General features: G+C 42.8%; 1 protein-coding gene across 2 annotated transcripts in view; it reads left to right on the top strand.

The window, feature by feature from the left end:
- The window catches only part of LMX1B (LIM homeobox transcription factor 1 beta), a 124481-nt gene that overhangs the window by 16796 nt on the left and 94605 nt on the right, over positions 1-13080 (top strand). The gene's annotated exons all lie outside the window — the stretch shown is intronic.

A 13080-nucleotide genomic window follows, 5' to 3' on the forward strand; every position in this document is an offset into this window, starting at 1 on the left:
GATGTGGAGAAAGGAAGAAACAGAAGTCCACCCTTTACACCACAGGGGTGTCTGTAGGCTTGGCAGTTTGACTAGATACATCGAGAATGAGATCAAGATAGAAATTAATGATTAAATGCTTTAGGCTGGTGGTGGGTAACAAGATGTCTATGGGTTTGTAGTGCTCAAGCTTTTTGTTTTACACCTCCTCACAAGATGGACATTTCAGTTCAGAGCCTTGTCTGGAAGTGCGATACCCCCCCACTCCAGAAAAAGGTAACAGGAAAGGTGGGATGATACAGGTCACCCACACCACTTAGCCTTCTAGTAAATTGGTGGTTTGATTGGCAATGCCTTGCCTAACAGCTTTTAATCAATTGGCATCAGCCATTTTTTGAGAGTGCCTGCAATGTACTTTGAAGCTCCAATGATGACGAAGACCATGTGCCATCGTTGCCGACTCTTAGAGACCACATGAGGAGCAAAGGTCAAATAGCAAGTAATTAGGCTGAATATCGTGGTATACCAAATGTGGTGATTGAATATTAAGAATATAATCTGCAAATAAAGAATGTAATTGATTGATTGATTGATTATATTAACTTCCCATCCCATTTACTGTGCATTTAAGGTCCTTGTATCTGTACAGGAAGATAGTTCAGATGTTGGTAGAAAGGGAAATTATTTTATATCTGTGGCCTAGTTATATTGAAGCTTATGCTTTCAGTATCAACTCCAGGTATGTATGGAGCATGCTATTCAGAGAGTGGAAAAAACTATTTCATGGCAAAAAAAAATATATGACTGATAGAGCTCAGATGCTTTGCTCAGGATTCTGAGAAGCTCTGAAAGATGACATGGTTTGCCTCGACTTGTTTAACAACCTATAAGCATTAGATGGAGGGGTTGGGAATCGTTCCATGAGTCCTTTTATGTCCAAGCCTCAGGGGCTGTCTGAGCAAAGTTCTCAGCTGACAAATCTTGGTTTGGGAGTTTAAAATCTATGCGGGACTTTACTCCAAAATCTCCTTGCAGCGCAGCAGCGGGGGTGTATTTTTAATAGCAGAAAGCATCATTCTAATGTGTTGCCTCCCTCCCTTCAACCCAACCGAAGTGGTAGATTCAGAAGCTCCATGTGATGTTGCTGATCACGAAGCTTAGCCATACCACCATATAGCAACAAAAGCATAGGGTTTTAAGTTGAACCGTGTTTTCTATTGCAGCTACAGAGAAAGTTGGCTTGAATGTCCTGAAGAATTGAAATGTCCCCCGTTGGGTTTTGAGCATGATAATTCCAAGGTCTGACTTGTTTCTTCTTTCTTTTATTCTTTGCACAGCTAATGGTTGGTTTCTCCAGTGTCCAATGTAATGGGGCATTGGTGTCCGTGATAAAGTAGATGACAGTTGACAATGAGCAATATTATTATTTTCATCAGTGTTGTCCCTTCCTAATATTATATCTGGATGTAAGGAGGTCAGGATTCCGCTCCTCATTTTAATCCTCATTGTAACAGTCTTGTTCAGCTGGGAAAAAGGGACTGGTCCAAAATTACCCTGATTAAAGGGTTAGATTGACTGGAGACTTAAAAGTGGGGTTTTTGGGTCAAAGTACAACTCCCTAACCATTAGCCCACACCGGCTCCCTGCATGAGTCCTGACATTGTAGATTGGGTTGTTAAACCCTGTAATAATACTGCCAGAAGACAGAGGTGGAAAATGCAGCACAGTCCATTTTGGATGCTCTTTTAGAGGACCTTTTTTTTTAAAAAATGCAATTCTCCAGCCTCACCATCAAATAGTTTAACAGGATAGCATCACATTACAAACCAAATGAGAAATAATGCCCATAAGGGCCAAGACCCACCAGAGATACTAAAAGGTTTTAAATGCATGCTTTAAATGATATTTAGAACCCATTAAAGCACTGAATTCAAGCCAGATTCCAATTCTCTGTATGGGCTGCTGAAATGTACTGTTGTGTAGTAGTATAGCATAGTATTCTGGCTGTGTCAGTGTTTGCTTAAAACTATACTTTTATCAGTCATTATTACAGTGTTCTATTGTTCTGATGACCTACTGTTGGCTTGCTGCAGATGACTCAAATTCCAGATGCATGTGGAAATTTTCATTTTTTGGGAAATGGAGCATAGGACCCATTGACAGCTGTCCATTGATATGTTGCTTGTCTCCTTTTCAATTTTCACTGGATATGAAACAGGGAAGTCCTAATTTGCCCAGGATGACATATGAAGTAGAACAATGTGATATTTCATATGTCATCATGGACAAATTAGAATCTTCTAATTTAGATCAAAGGAGCCACTGTCAAATAGCAAGTAATTAGGCTGGATATCACAGTATACCAAATGTCATTACTGAATATTAAGAATATAATCTGCATATAAAGAATATCATTGATTGACTGATTATGTGCCATCAGATCGGTGTCGACTCTTAGCGACCACATAGATTTTCTCTGTGACAATCTATCCCTAACCTGTTCTTTCAAGTTTCCCAACAGTGCCCCCATCATCCCTGTAAGTGAGTCTATCCACCCGGCTGCTGGTCATCCTCTTCTTCTCTTTCCTTCCATCTTTCCCAGCATTATGGACTTCTGTAGGAATTGTATGGCTTGTCCAGATAGACATCGATGGATTGATTGATTGTGGGCCATCAAGTCAAAGTCAGCTCTTAGCAACCACGTAGCTAGACCTTCTCCAGCAGGATCTCTCCTTAGCCTGGTCCTTCAGGTCTTCCAATGGTCCACCCATCACCACTGTAACTGAGTCCCTCCACCTTGCTGCTGGTCATCCTCTTCTTCTCTTTCCTTCCACCTTTCCCAGCATTAGAGCCTTTTCCAAAGAGCTGGGTCTTTGCATCATGTGTCCAAAGTAGCATAAGAATATCATACATTCCCAACAATGTGACTTAGTTATGATTTTGGTACCCATCTGGTAGTGGAGCAATGCCTTTGCGTTGTGGAAACTGGACATCATGGCATAGCTCCTGCAGTGTTTCTCATGGGTGCAATGGAATAAAGGAGGATTTCTTTCATATTATGGTTGAAAGTTGCGTTGGTCGTCTTCATGAACAGGACAAGGGGAATCAGCTGGTAATTGTGCATTGGGCCACACTGACCCTGGAGACAGCAGAACATTCTGCCACGTGTTACGTCACTGCAAAGCAGGGATGCAAAAGTGATGCCCCGGTTTTGTTGTCCTCCTTCAGGCAACATGGTTTGATTCACCAAACCTGAACCCTGTAACGCTGTTGGTGTGCATGGGCAGCTTGTTCAAGCTGAGACAAACATTTCTTGGCTCGTGTTTAAAAGCCTGTGTATTTGGGAAACAATTGCAGATTTAAGGTGGGTGAAGTAGAGTGGTATTGAGGGTCACACTCCTTTAGGGATAATCTGCTAAATCTATTTGATAAGTGGAGCTGAAGGAAGCAGTGCATGGAGCCGTAAGTGGAGCTACCAATTCTGTCTCTGAGATCTTTTCTGTCTCTCAGACAACAGAGAAGGCTCAGATAGCCTTAGTGGACTTATTATTTAGAGGAGAAATTTGACATGAGGCCAAGGATGCAGTGGCCGATTGCTTGAGTAAAGGGCCCCAAAAGCAGGAAGCAACAAGGGGCTTTGAATTCACTCTCCCTAGTGACTCCTGAACTGCAGAACTGGTGCGCAGCTCACCTTGTCAAATAATAATAATAATAATAAAAAACCAGTTCTTTTTCAATTGATTCAATTCAGTCAATTCAATTCGAAAACCAATTACCAAAATCAGACAGGATGCCTTGGGGTTGCCTTGGCTGACCTTGCAAGCTAACCACCGTTGGACCTGGTTGATGCTTGGGTGGGAAACCACCGGAGAATCCCAGGACTAATTTGCGAGGTAAAAAAAAAACATCTTGGGAGAAGGCAGTGACCACTTCTTTTTGCCAATGAAACAACACGTGCAACTCAAGGGAAACTTAACCTATTTATTTCCCAGCTTCTGGAAGCATTTTCAAATATTATGCTATATATCTCCTCTTTTGTTGCCTCCCTTGATGGCACGTCTCCCTTTCTTTTGGAGAGACACCACCCGCCAATAATGCACCAAGGGTTTTCCTGTTGCTACACACTTCATGCAAAGTACCTTTGAAAAGCTGACCCTCCTTTCCAAGGGAACTTCTTTTCTCATCCCTGGTCTTTTCATCACCTTTTCAAGAAAATGTTGGCTTGTTCCCTGAAGCCAGCTTGACTCTATCTCTTTGCAAAAGAAGGCAGTTTTCTACACGCACCAGTGAGTGGGAAGAGGCAAGCAGGGTACGTGGATCTGTGGGTGAACAGCCCAGAGCAGACTCTTTCAAATAACAATTCTGGAACAGTTGTGAAAACATGAACTCTTTTTCTAGTGCAATTCTCTTGAGCTGTTGATTTTTTTTTTAAGTGGTTTCAGGCTGAAACTTTTCATACAGTTGCAATTACTGATCTTGCTGACATGTTGTAACACTAAGCATCTGTTTAGGTCTGGGTGATTCATAGTCTCAGATATTTCAGTGTTTCTATTACATAACCCTCCTTGTGTTATTTAATGCTTCTGTATCGCTTGTCAAGGCGACAGGCAGCCTTACGGTTCTTTTGATAAGACAGAAGCATGCATTTATTTTAGGCTGTGGCTGTCCTTCACTTTTGAGGGGTTGTACCCATAAATGGGAGGAGATTCAAGACTGGATTAAGGCCAGGAGGACAGCTAATTTTTACTATATTTAGAGGAGAAGGAGAAGGAGAAGGAGAAGATAGATAAGGAGAAGAAGGGGAAGAAAGAAGGAGTAGATAGAGAAGGAGAAGGAGAAGGAGGGGAAGGAGAAGTTAGAGAAGGAGGAGAAGGGGAAGAAAGGAGAAGGAGAAGAAGATGGATGAGAAGGTGGAGAAGGAGAAGGTGGAGAAGGAGAAGGTGGAGAAGGAGAAGGAGAAGGAGAAGGGGAAGAAAGGAGGAGAAGGAGAAGATAGATAAGGAGAAGAAGGGGAAGAAAGAAGGAGTAGATAGAGAAGGAGAAGGAGAAGGAGGAGAAGGAGAAGTTAGAGAAGGAGGAGAAGGGGAAGAAAGGAGAAGGAGAAGAAGATGGATGAGAAGGTGGAGAAGGAGAAGGAGAAGGTGGAGAAGGTGGAGAAGGAGAAGGAGAAGGAGAAGGGGAAGAAAGGAGGAGAAGGAGAAGATAGATAAGGAGAAGAAGGGGAAGAAAGAAGGAGTAGATAGAGAAGGAGAAGGAGAAGGAGGAGAAGGAGAAGTTAGAGAAGGAGGAGAAGGGGAAGAAAGGAGAAGGAGAAGAAGATGGATGAGAAGGTAGAGAAGGAGAAGGAGAAGGTGGAGAAAGAGAAGGTGGAGAAGGAGAAGGAGAAGGGGAAGAAAGGAGAAGGAGAAGATAGATAAGGAGAAGGAGGAGAAGGAGAAGATAGAGATGGAGAAGGAGAAGAAGGTAGAGGAGGAGGAGGAGGAGATTATTGAAGGCAATTATTAGGATGAATAAATAAAGCTACTTGTCAGAAGTTATTATGTACCTGTTTAATTGGTTCTAGTCCAGCCTGCTGGGATTAGCCTTACACTAGTCCATGGTCACTCTTTTGTTAGCTGGGTTGGCCTTTCTGTTGGATGAGATGTAGGAACTGCTTTAAGTAACTGATTTGGCCAAGTTGGTACAGCTGCACTTCTGACTTGACACCCAGGGCAGGAGTTTCATTGTACCTAAGGTAGCCAGCTGTGCAGAACAATTAGCTTCCTAGCTGATGTCGTTCTGGGGGGGTGCCCAGGTTGGTGTTCCACATGGTGGTCACAGCAGCTTCCTGCCCAGGTAGTGTCTACAGCCACCTCATAGTATGCTGCTTTAAGGATGCCTCTAAAGGGGGCATCTGTAGAATAGCCACTATTGATATCAGAGAAAGAACATGCATGAATAATTCCCAGTCATCTAGTGGACACTGCTTTCTTGTGGAGGAATATGTGAGAATTGTCACCAAGTGAGTTTCTTTTAAACTTAGGCCATCCTCAGTAAGTGGAGACAGATATCTGTGTTAGGGCTGTGTGATGCTTTGGATTGGATTCCAAAAAGGCCTTTAGAACAGGGATGGGCATGAGCATAGCATCTGTATGCAACCCTTGACAGCACGTGCCCCTTTTCTTAGCTGTGTGATCCTGAGAAAAGACACAGGAGCTTTAAAGAGCTGCGGATAGGAGTCACATCTGCTTGCAAAGATCTATTTTGGAGTCCCTGTCTTGGAACTCAGTTCAAAGCATCCTAATTTGTGATTTCCATGTGTCTCTAGCATGGTGTTATATTTGGAACCAAAGGCCAAAAGTTTGTATCGGCACAACCCTCGAATTTCCATCCCCATCAATCCCTTTAACAGTCTGTTCTGTGCTCTGTCAAGCAGAAAAGAAACACAAACACGAGCCACTTCCCAACTTTTTAACTCCAATTTTCAACACCCCTCCCCTCTGCCTCCTTTCCCTTGGCCCATCTTTAGGGATTCTTCAGACTGGAAGTACCTTTCAATGCTTTGTATTTATAGATTTTGCAAAAAGGGGAGCTGGTGGGGGGGCTGAGCAGGGAACCTAAAGACGTTTTTGTTCATGGCTGTTGGGATAACATTGGCGAGGGAAGGGATGAAAGATCGTATGAAGAGGGAGTTTTGTTCCGGATGTTGAGCGGGGTTCAACTGCCATAGCATCAATCTGGTGGTGAGCAAGGGCCTTGTCCTGTAAGATGGGTGTCATCTGATGCCAAAAATAACACTCCCTATTGCTCAGAAGGCCGATTGAATTCCCCCCTTCTTTGCTTTGTTTATTTGTTAATAATAGACCCCTTTATAATAAAAATAAAATTAGAGCCCAGTCTTGACCTTAAGTGTACAAAATAATTTATCTTCTTGCTTCCCTGCCCCGGAAAAGAAGAAAAAGAAAGAATGTCAGATCACATTTGTGTAATTTTTCAAGGGTAATCAATAGAACGTTGAAAAATTTCACGGCCAGGTTAGAATTTCTTTCTTTATTTGATTTATATAGCTGCCCATCTCACCTAAGTGACTCTCTCACATGAGGTTTTGCATATAAAACAAGCACTCAGTCTTTGGCAGAGACTTCCTTAAACTTTCCAATGCAAATCTAAGGGTTTGTTTAAAGCTCCTCGTTAAATTTGTCAAAGTAGGGGATTCTGTTAAACCGTTATCACAACTTTAGATGTACTTCAGCCACATGGGTTCCTTCAAATAATGTGACTTGAAAAGGGGGAAAAAAGAGGGAAGAAAATAGCAATCTTAAAGGTACAGGATGCTAAAATTAGACTGAATGTTTTCTGCAGGTTTTATGCCTCTCACGTAGAATTAATCTCTTTACAGTCTAGATTTGTATCATGTTTACAAAAATTACCAGGGAGGGAGATAAAGTTTTCTTTTTTCTTTTACGTTCCTTATTATGTCCTTGACTTTTCTCCCCCTTTCCTCCTAAGTTGTTATTGTCGTCTTCTCCTCCTCCTCCTCCTCCTCCATCCATGAATAGCAATCATGTACATTGGAGGAATCTTAAAAACAAAAACCAATACAAGCAGCTTGCATAGTTTGGTGGCAATGTTTTGTGTGCATGTGTGTGAATCTAACCACAGTCTTCAACTGTGGCAGGAACAAAGAAAACTTTTTACCCCTAATCTCATTCTTTGTCCAGCCCTGTTTTCCAGATTTTCTGTTCTGGATTAATAGCTGAAGTCTAGAGAATGTGTCCTCAACTTGGTATCGTTCCAATGTCTGAGAAATTCCAAATTCCCATCCTGTGTGGGCCAAGGGTATTTATTTGTCTCCTGCTTTTCAGCTAGTTGTAACTGAAAATGCTTTAATTGTCTGACTTCCTGATTAATCTCACTATCAACTTAGAAAGAAAGAAAGAAAGAAATCCAGCTCTATTTAAGATTATAGATTTGAAGCATCCATCCCTGGATTGGTGCCTTCGAGCTGTTTGGAATTATGACTGCCCAAATCCGCAGCCAGTCTTGATAGGAACAGTGATGGGGTGGAGTGGGGGGTGGAAATGCCAAAGGAATTTGTCTCCCTCCCTTCCCAGAGGCCTGCTCTGGGGGGCAACTAAATACAAAGCTCACGATGTTGCTTGAGAGGATGGGGGGTGATATTGTCGTCCGGGACCATCTTAAGCTGGCCTCCTTTTTGTACCGGACATGAATAAGGGGATTAAGATTGGCAAATTTCCGCTGGTTCACTCTACCGGACAAAAGACGTAAAGGTTTTAGTGTCACAGTGCCTGATAAAAGTACAGGAGCTTGTCACTCAAAGAGGTTCTGAAACACTTGTGTTTGTGACATAATCTTATTAGAAGATAAACCAGCAAAATCCCTTTCACCAGGAAAAGTTACATTTAATTACTTCAACCCCCTTTTTCTCCTCTCCGCCCCCCTTCCCCAATGACCTTTTCTTTTCAGGTCCTCCATTTGCGCCCAACCAGCTGATGTTTTACTTCCAGCGCTGGTTTCAACAGGAAGTAAGCAGGGAGTATACCAGCTGGAGTGGGGACATGGACATGAAAAGAGCATCAATGTTTCCCCGGACTGAATTCTGAAAGCAGGATAGTCTTCACATGTTGCATTAATCCATGGTTGGGTGATTAAACTGCCATTGGCTGGGTTCACACAGCACGTCAAGCCACCAAGAAATGAGGGGTTGATGGCTTGGGCTGTGTTCATAAATGTTTAAGTGGAACTGCACAAAATTTACACAAGCTGTTGTGTAGGTATGAATGGCACTTTCTAACTTGAGTGCAAATACAAAGAAATATGCTTCTCCTCTGCTTTTTGAGGACCCCTTAAGTTGAAATTCATTGGAAAACTCTTGAAACAGAGGGTGCTCTTAAACACAACTGTCCTCTGACACTTGACAAAAAGAGGACTCTCCTTAATAGAAGATACTTAGCCACCCATTAAAAGCTCAAAATACACAAGCAGAAAACTTCCAGGATGGTCAATCATTACAATGTTTAAAATTCCGTCTTAGAACTGAATATCCTTTTTGTGAGTACAGAGAGAAACCCAATTTGTCCTTAACTGAATCCAAACTCCTCATTTTACTACACCAGTAAATATTCCCCAGATCCATAACTGGACCTGGTTACTTTGCCAATAATTAATTTTCTCTACCCAATGTTGTTTCTATCTGCCAATTTGGTTCATTAACCTGATAGATCTGGCTTCTCTTTCTCAGTGTATTGAAACAGGTAGTTAGTCTCAAAGAGCCTCTCTGGACTGGATGGGCAGACTCAGACCAGCTTATATATTCTGGCACTAACTAAGGGTTTGGGACTGCAACTTTCAGCTCTTGAACCTTGATGGAGCTGGTAGGACCTGTGGTGTCCAGACGGCAGAAGATGTGTTAATAGGGGAAGCGTTACTAAGGATGAATGTAAATAATAGTAGAAAGCAGCACACAACAGCACCTTGTACAGGTAGTCCTTGCTTAATGACCACAATTGGCACCAGAATTTTGGTTGCTAAGCAAAGCGGTCATTAAGCAAATCCAACCTGATTTTATGACCTTTTTGTGGAGGTCATTAAGTGAATCACCATGGCTGTCAAATGAACCATGTGGTTGTTAAGTGAATCACGCATTCCCCCATTGATTTTGCTTGCCAGAAGCCGACCAAGAGGGTTGAAAATGGTGATCACGTGACCATGTGACACTGCAACAGTCATAAATGTGAAGTGGTTGCCAAACACCCAAACCATGATCATGTGACTGCAGGGATGCTGCGACGGTTGTCAGTGTGAGGACCAGTCATAAGTCAGTTTTTTCAGCACTGTCTTAAGTCTGAACCATCACTAAAAAAATGGTTGTTAAGTGAGGACTATCTGTAGCAAGTTTTTTTATTTTGAAACTCCTCCTTTTTCAAATAAGTTTCATATGGTTATCTCCTCTCCTTCCCACACAGCCAGGGTATTGCCAATTGTTTGGAAGTCTAGTAGACTGAAGAATGGAGCCCAAGTTGAACTTCCTACTTTAACTGAGTCTTCTCCATTGTCTTCTCTTCTGCTACTGCAAATACAGCAGGAGACTATTAAATTCCATGCCCCTTCCCTGTTTTTCCTTCCTTCTCCTCCCTGATACTTTTATCCTGGCTTTTAGCTGTAAGTATTTACAGATATGGTGGCAATGATCATTCCCAGAAATTCTCAGGTACGTGCAAGATTTTGCATCTAGCAGCCCTTGAAGTGTGATTGTTTTTTTTTAGTTCTTTTCCTGTACCTTTTCATGGCTCTGCTTCTCCTCCAAAGTATCAAATTAGAGCCAAGAGCTGTGCAGCCCACTTTGCAAACCATACTTCCTTACATGCTGGCCATAACCAGTGCTGGAAGTTAGAGGCAAGTTGGGCTTGACCAAGGTCACACGGTACTGAACTAAAATAAACCTTCCATGTTTCTTCCTTAAATCAGCATTTTTCTCCTCCCAAATATTAGAAAAAGAGTGCTTTTCTTCCTGCCCTGGCAAATCATGTAATTAGAGGAACTGAGAACCTGAAGCTCCATCGTGTCTTCACCTTTGATAATGAAGCCAGATAGCTTGAGAACTTCAAAGCCTTTTGAAAGTTACAAGAAACTGAAGCTGCTTGTGGTACTGATGGCCACCAGCTTGGGTGGTGTCTGTAGAAGGGGATTAGAAAGAATGCCTTCCCCACAAATTGACCAGTAGACAGGCTAGCTCTGCAGAAGGAGTTCCGCTAAGCAATCTGCAATCTACCTTTAAGGAGTAAAGGCTGGGAATGAACTACCTGGGCTTCTCTAGGTGGCCATGGTTGGAGAAACAAAGATGGTGCAAGCCTGCTCTGATCCAGAAGATTTGTTTGAAACTGGAGATCTGGTTATCAGCCCCACTGAACTCAGCAGGACATTTAATAGTAGGCATGTATAGACTTGCTTTGTTAAATTAGCTATTTCCTCCTCATAGTTTTATTCTGTTTCTCCTACTCTGACACTTAGCAGCTGTGCATGGAGCCTTGCACATGCTCAGAGGCATTGGGATTTCTGTGTGTTGCCTTTAAGGAGTCCTTTCTCCTTGAGAAGAAAGTTGCTCTGCACATGCTTGCAACAAGCCAATTCTTGGAGTCTTGTTATGATACATTTGAAGTACCGTTAACTCTTAACATTATCTAGAGCCATCTTTCTGGGATAAGGATAAAAAATGTGGGGGGCGGGAATATGACCCTCTCACTGCCCATGAACTCCCAAAGTTAACTTGTTGAGGTTTCTTCTTCTTTTTCAAAAGAGAACTCCCCACCCTCAGAGAGAAAGAAATGAGCTGTAGAAATCTTTCGGAGATTGAGTTTCAGAGCCTCCCAGACTCCACCCCTACCCCCCACCTAAAGCCAGAATGATTTGTACTCTGAGGTCTCTGACCTAGAGGAGCATCAAACAGCTTGGCAGAGAAGCACCGGGGTTCACCGAGATGGTGGATAGAGATGACCAAGGGAAAGACAATGCAGATGGTTCAAATCAAGAGCTCCTAAGAGTGGTAACAGAAAAGTGTTGATGGCACTTTGGCTTTGCAGCTAGATGCATTAAAACCAGAACTAACTTAAGCTTCTTGGGAATCAGGATTTAGAAAAGAGTAGGGAGATGAGATGCATGAATCCTTGGCCTTCCAGATGTTGCAGTACTACAATTCCCAGCTGCCCCAGCTTGCCTGCTCAGTGGCCAGGGCTGCTGAGTTAAAATTCAGCAATGTCTGGAAGACCACAGGTTCTGCACCCTTGATATGCATTCATGGTGATCTCTGAGCCAAAATGGCTCCACCCAGGCTGGACGGGGTCTTGGAAAGCAGAAAGGAATGCCAAGATTTGCAGAAAAATAGGAAAATGTTCAGCAGTGTTTCCAAGCTCCCAATTGTTCAGTGAGGACTGAGCAGAATGACCATAGAATGGTGTTCATTTGGGGGAAGAGAATGAAATGGAGAATTTAGGGAAGGGAAGTGTGGCAGGCAGGCTGAAACTATGTACAGAGGGACTTCATCCTGACCCATTTTGAGAGTTCTTGCTGACATACCCAAGAGCAGCCTCAGTGATCTGACTGCTAGTCCTTATGCAGCCTAAATGGAATTGTGGCGATGATGATGATGGTGATGGATCAAGAATTTTGTAGAAGTTAAAAAAAGACAAAAAGAAACCATTTTGGTGGTGAGGGGTTGAAGGTGTTATGGAGAAGGGAATGAATAGCTGTTGGGATGGTAGACTGGAACAGAAGGACATAGATGGCTGTAACGTAGACTTACAGGCATGCCACACTGCAACATTTTATTATAATTCCTACTCATATATTTTCAATTGTCTACTTGTTTTTGTTTTAAATCCTCTGGCTTTCTCAGTCTGCTAAAAGGCCTGGGAAATGATAGAAAGGGGAGCTTTGGGACATAAACTAGCCAAGGACTATTAAAGGAGACACGGAAAGCCTAAAACTTTTAAATAGTATGTTGTTGACATTTTTAAACACAGTGGGCTTCAAGAAACGAATAGGCAAAGGGGGAAAAAAATCAAATGTTTCCATCCAAAGCGGGGGGGGGGGGCTTTGATGTATTTGAAATCCCTGTTCCAGTGCTGCTAAACAGCTTTTGAAAGTCCTGATGTTGACAAGCGAGCGTGCTTAACTTTATAAAGCCAAGGGGCTCCCCTTCTGTCACTGTGCTCTGCAATGCCTGCCTGCCTGCGCATTCCTGGGCTCAAATGCCGCTTCTGGGAATCAGCTGACATCGCTTGGTCATCTCCAAAGCAAGATCTCCATCTGCTTCCCATATGCCTTCCAAGGCTTTGCCTTTCAAAGATGCGTTACCTTCGTATTTATTGAAGACAGGAGTGTGCTTAACTCTAAGGCCTGGTGCAGACATTATTTGTGTGTCCTTCCCTATCTGCACGTGGGTCCATGCACGCACCATTACCCTGTGCATCATATTCCCCATTTACTGGAGGGCAGCACACTGCAAAGATTTCGTTGGCTTGATGAAATCCTAAACCCAGTAGTAATTATGAATGAACTGTTAATCCTATTTGATAGCCTTCCGCAGATGATATAGGCAGATGA

Source organism: Candoia aspera, chromosome 16, assembly GCF_035149785.1.
Source record: "Candoia aspera isolate rCanAsp1 chromosome 16, rCanAsp1.hap2, whole genome shotgun sequence".
Classification (NCBI taxonomy): domain Eukaryota; kingdom Metazoa; phylum Chordata; class Lepidosauria; order Squamata; family Boidae; genus Candoia; species Candoia aspera.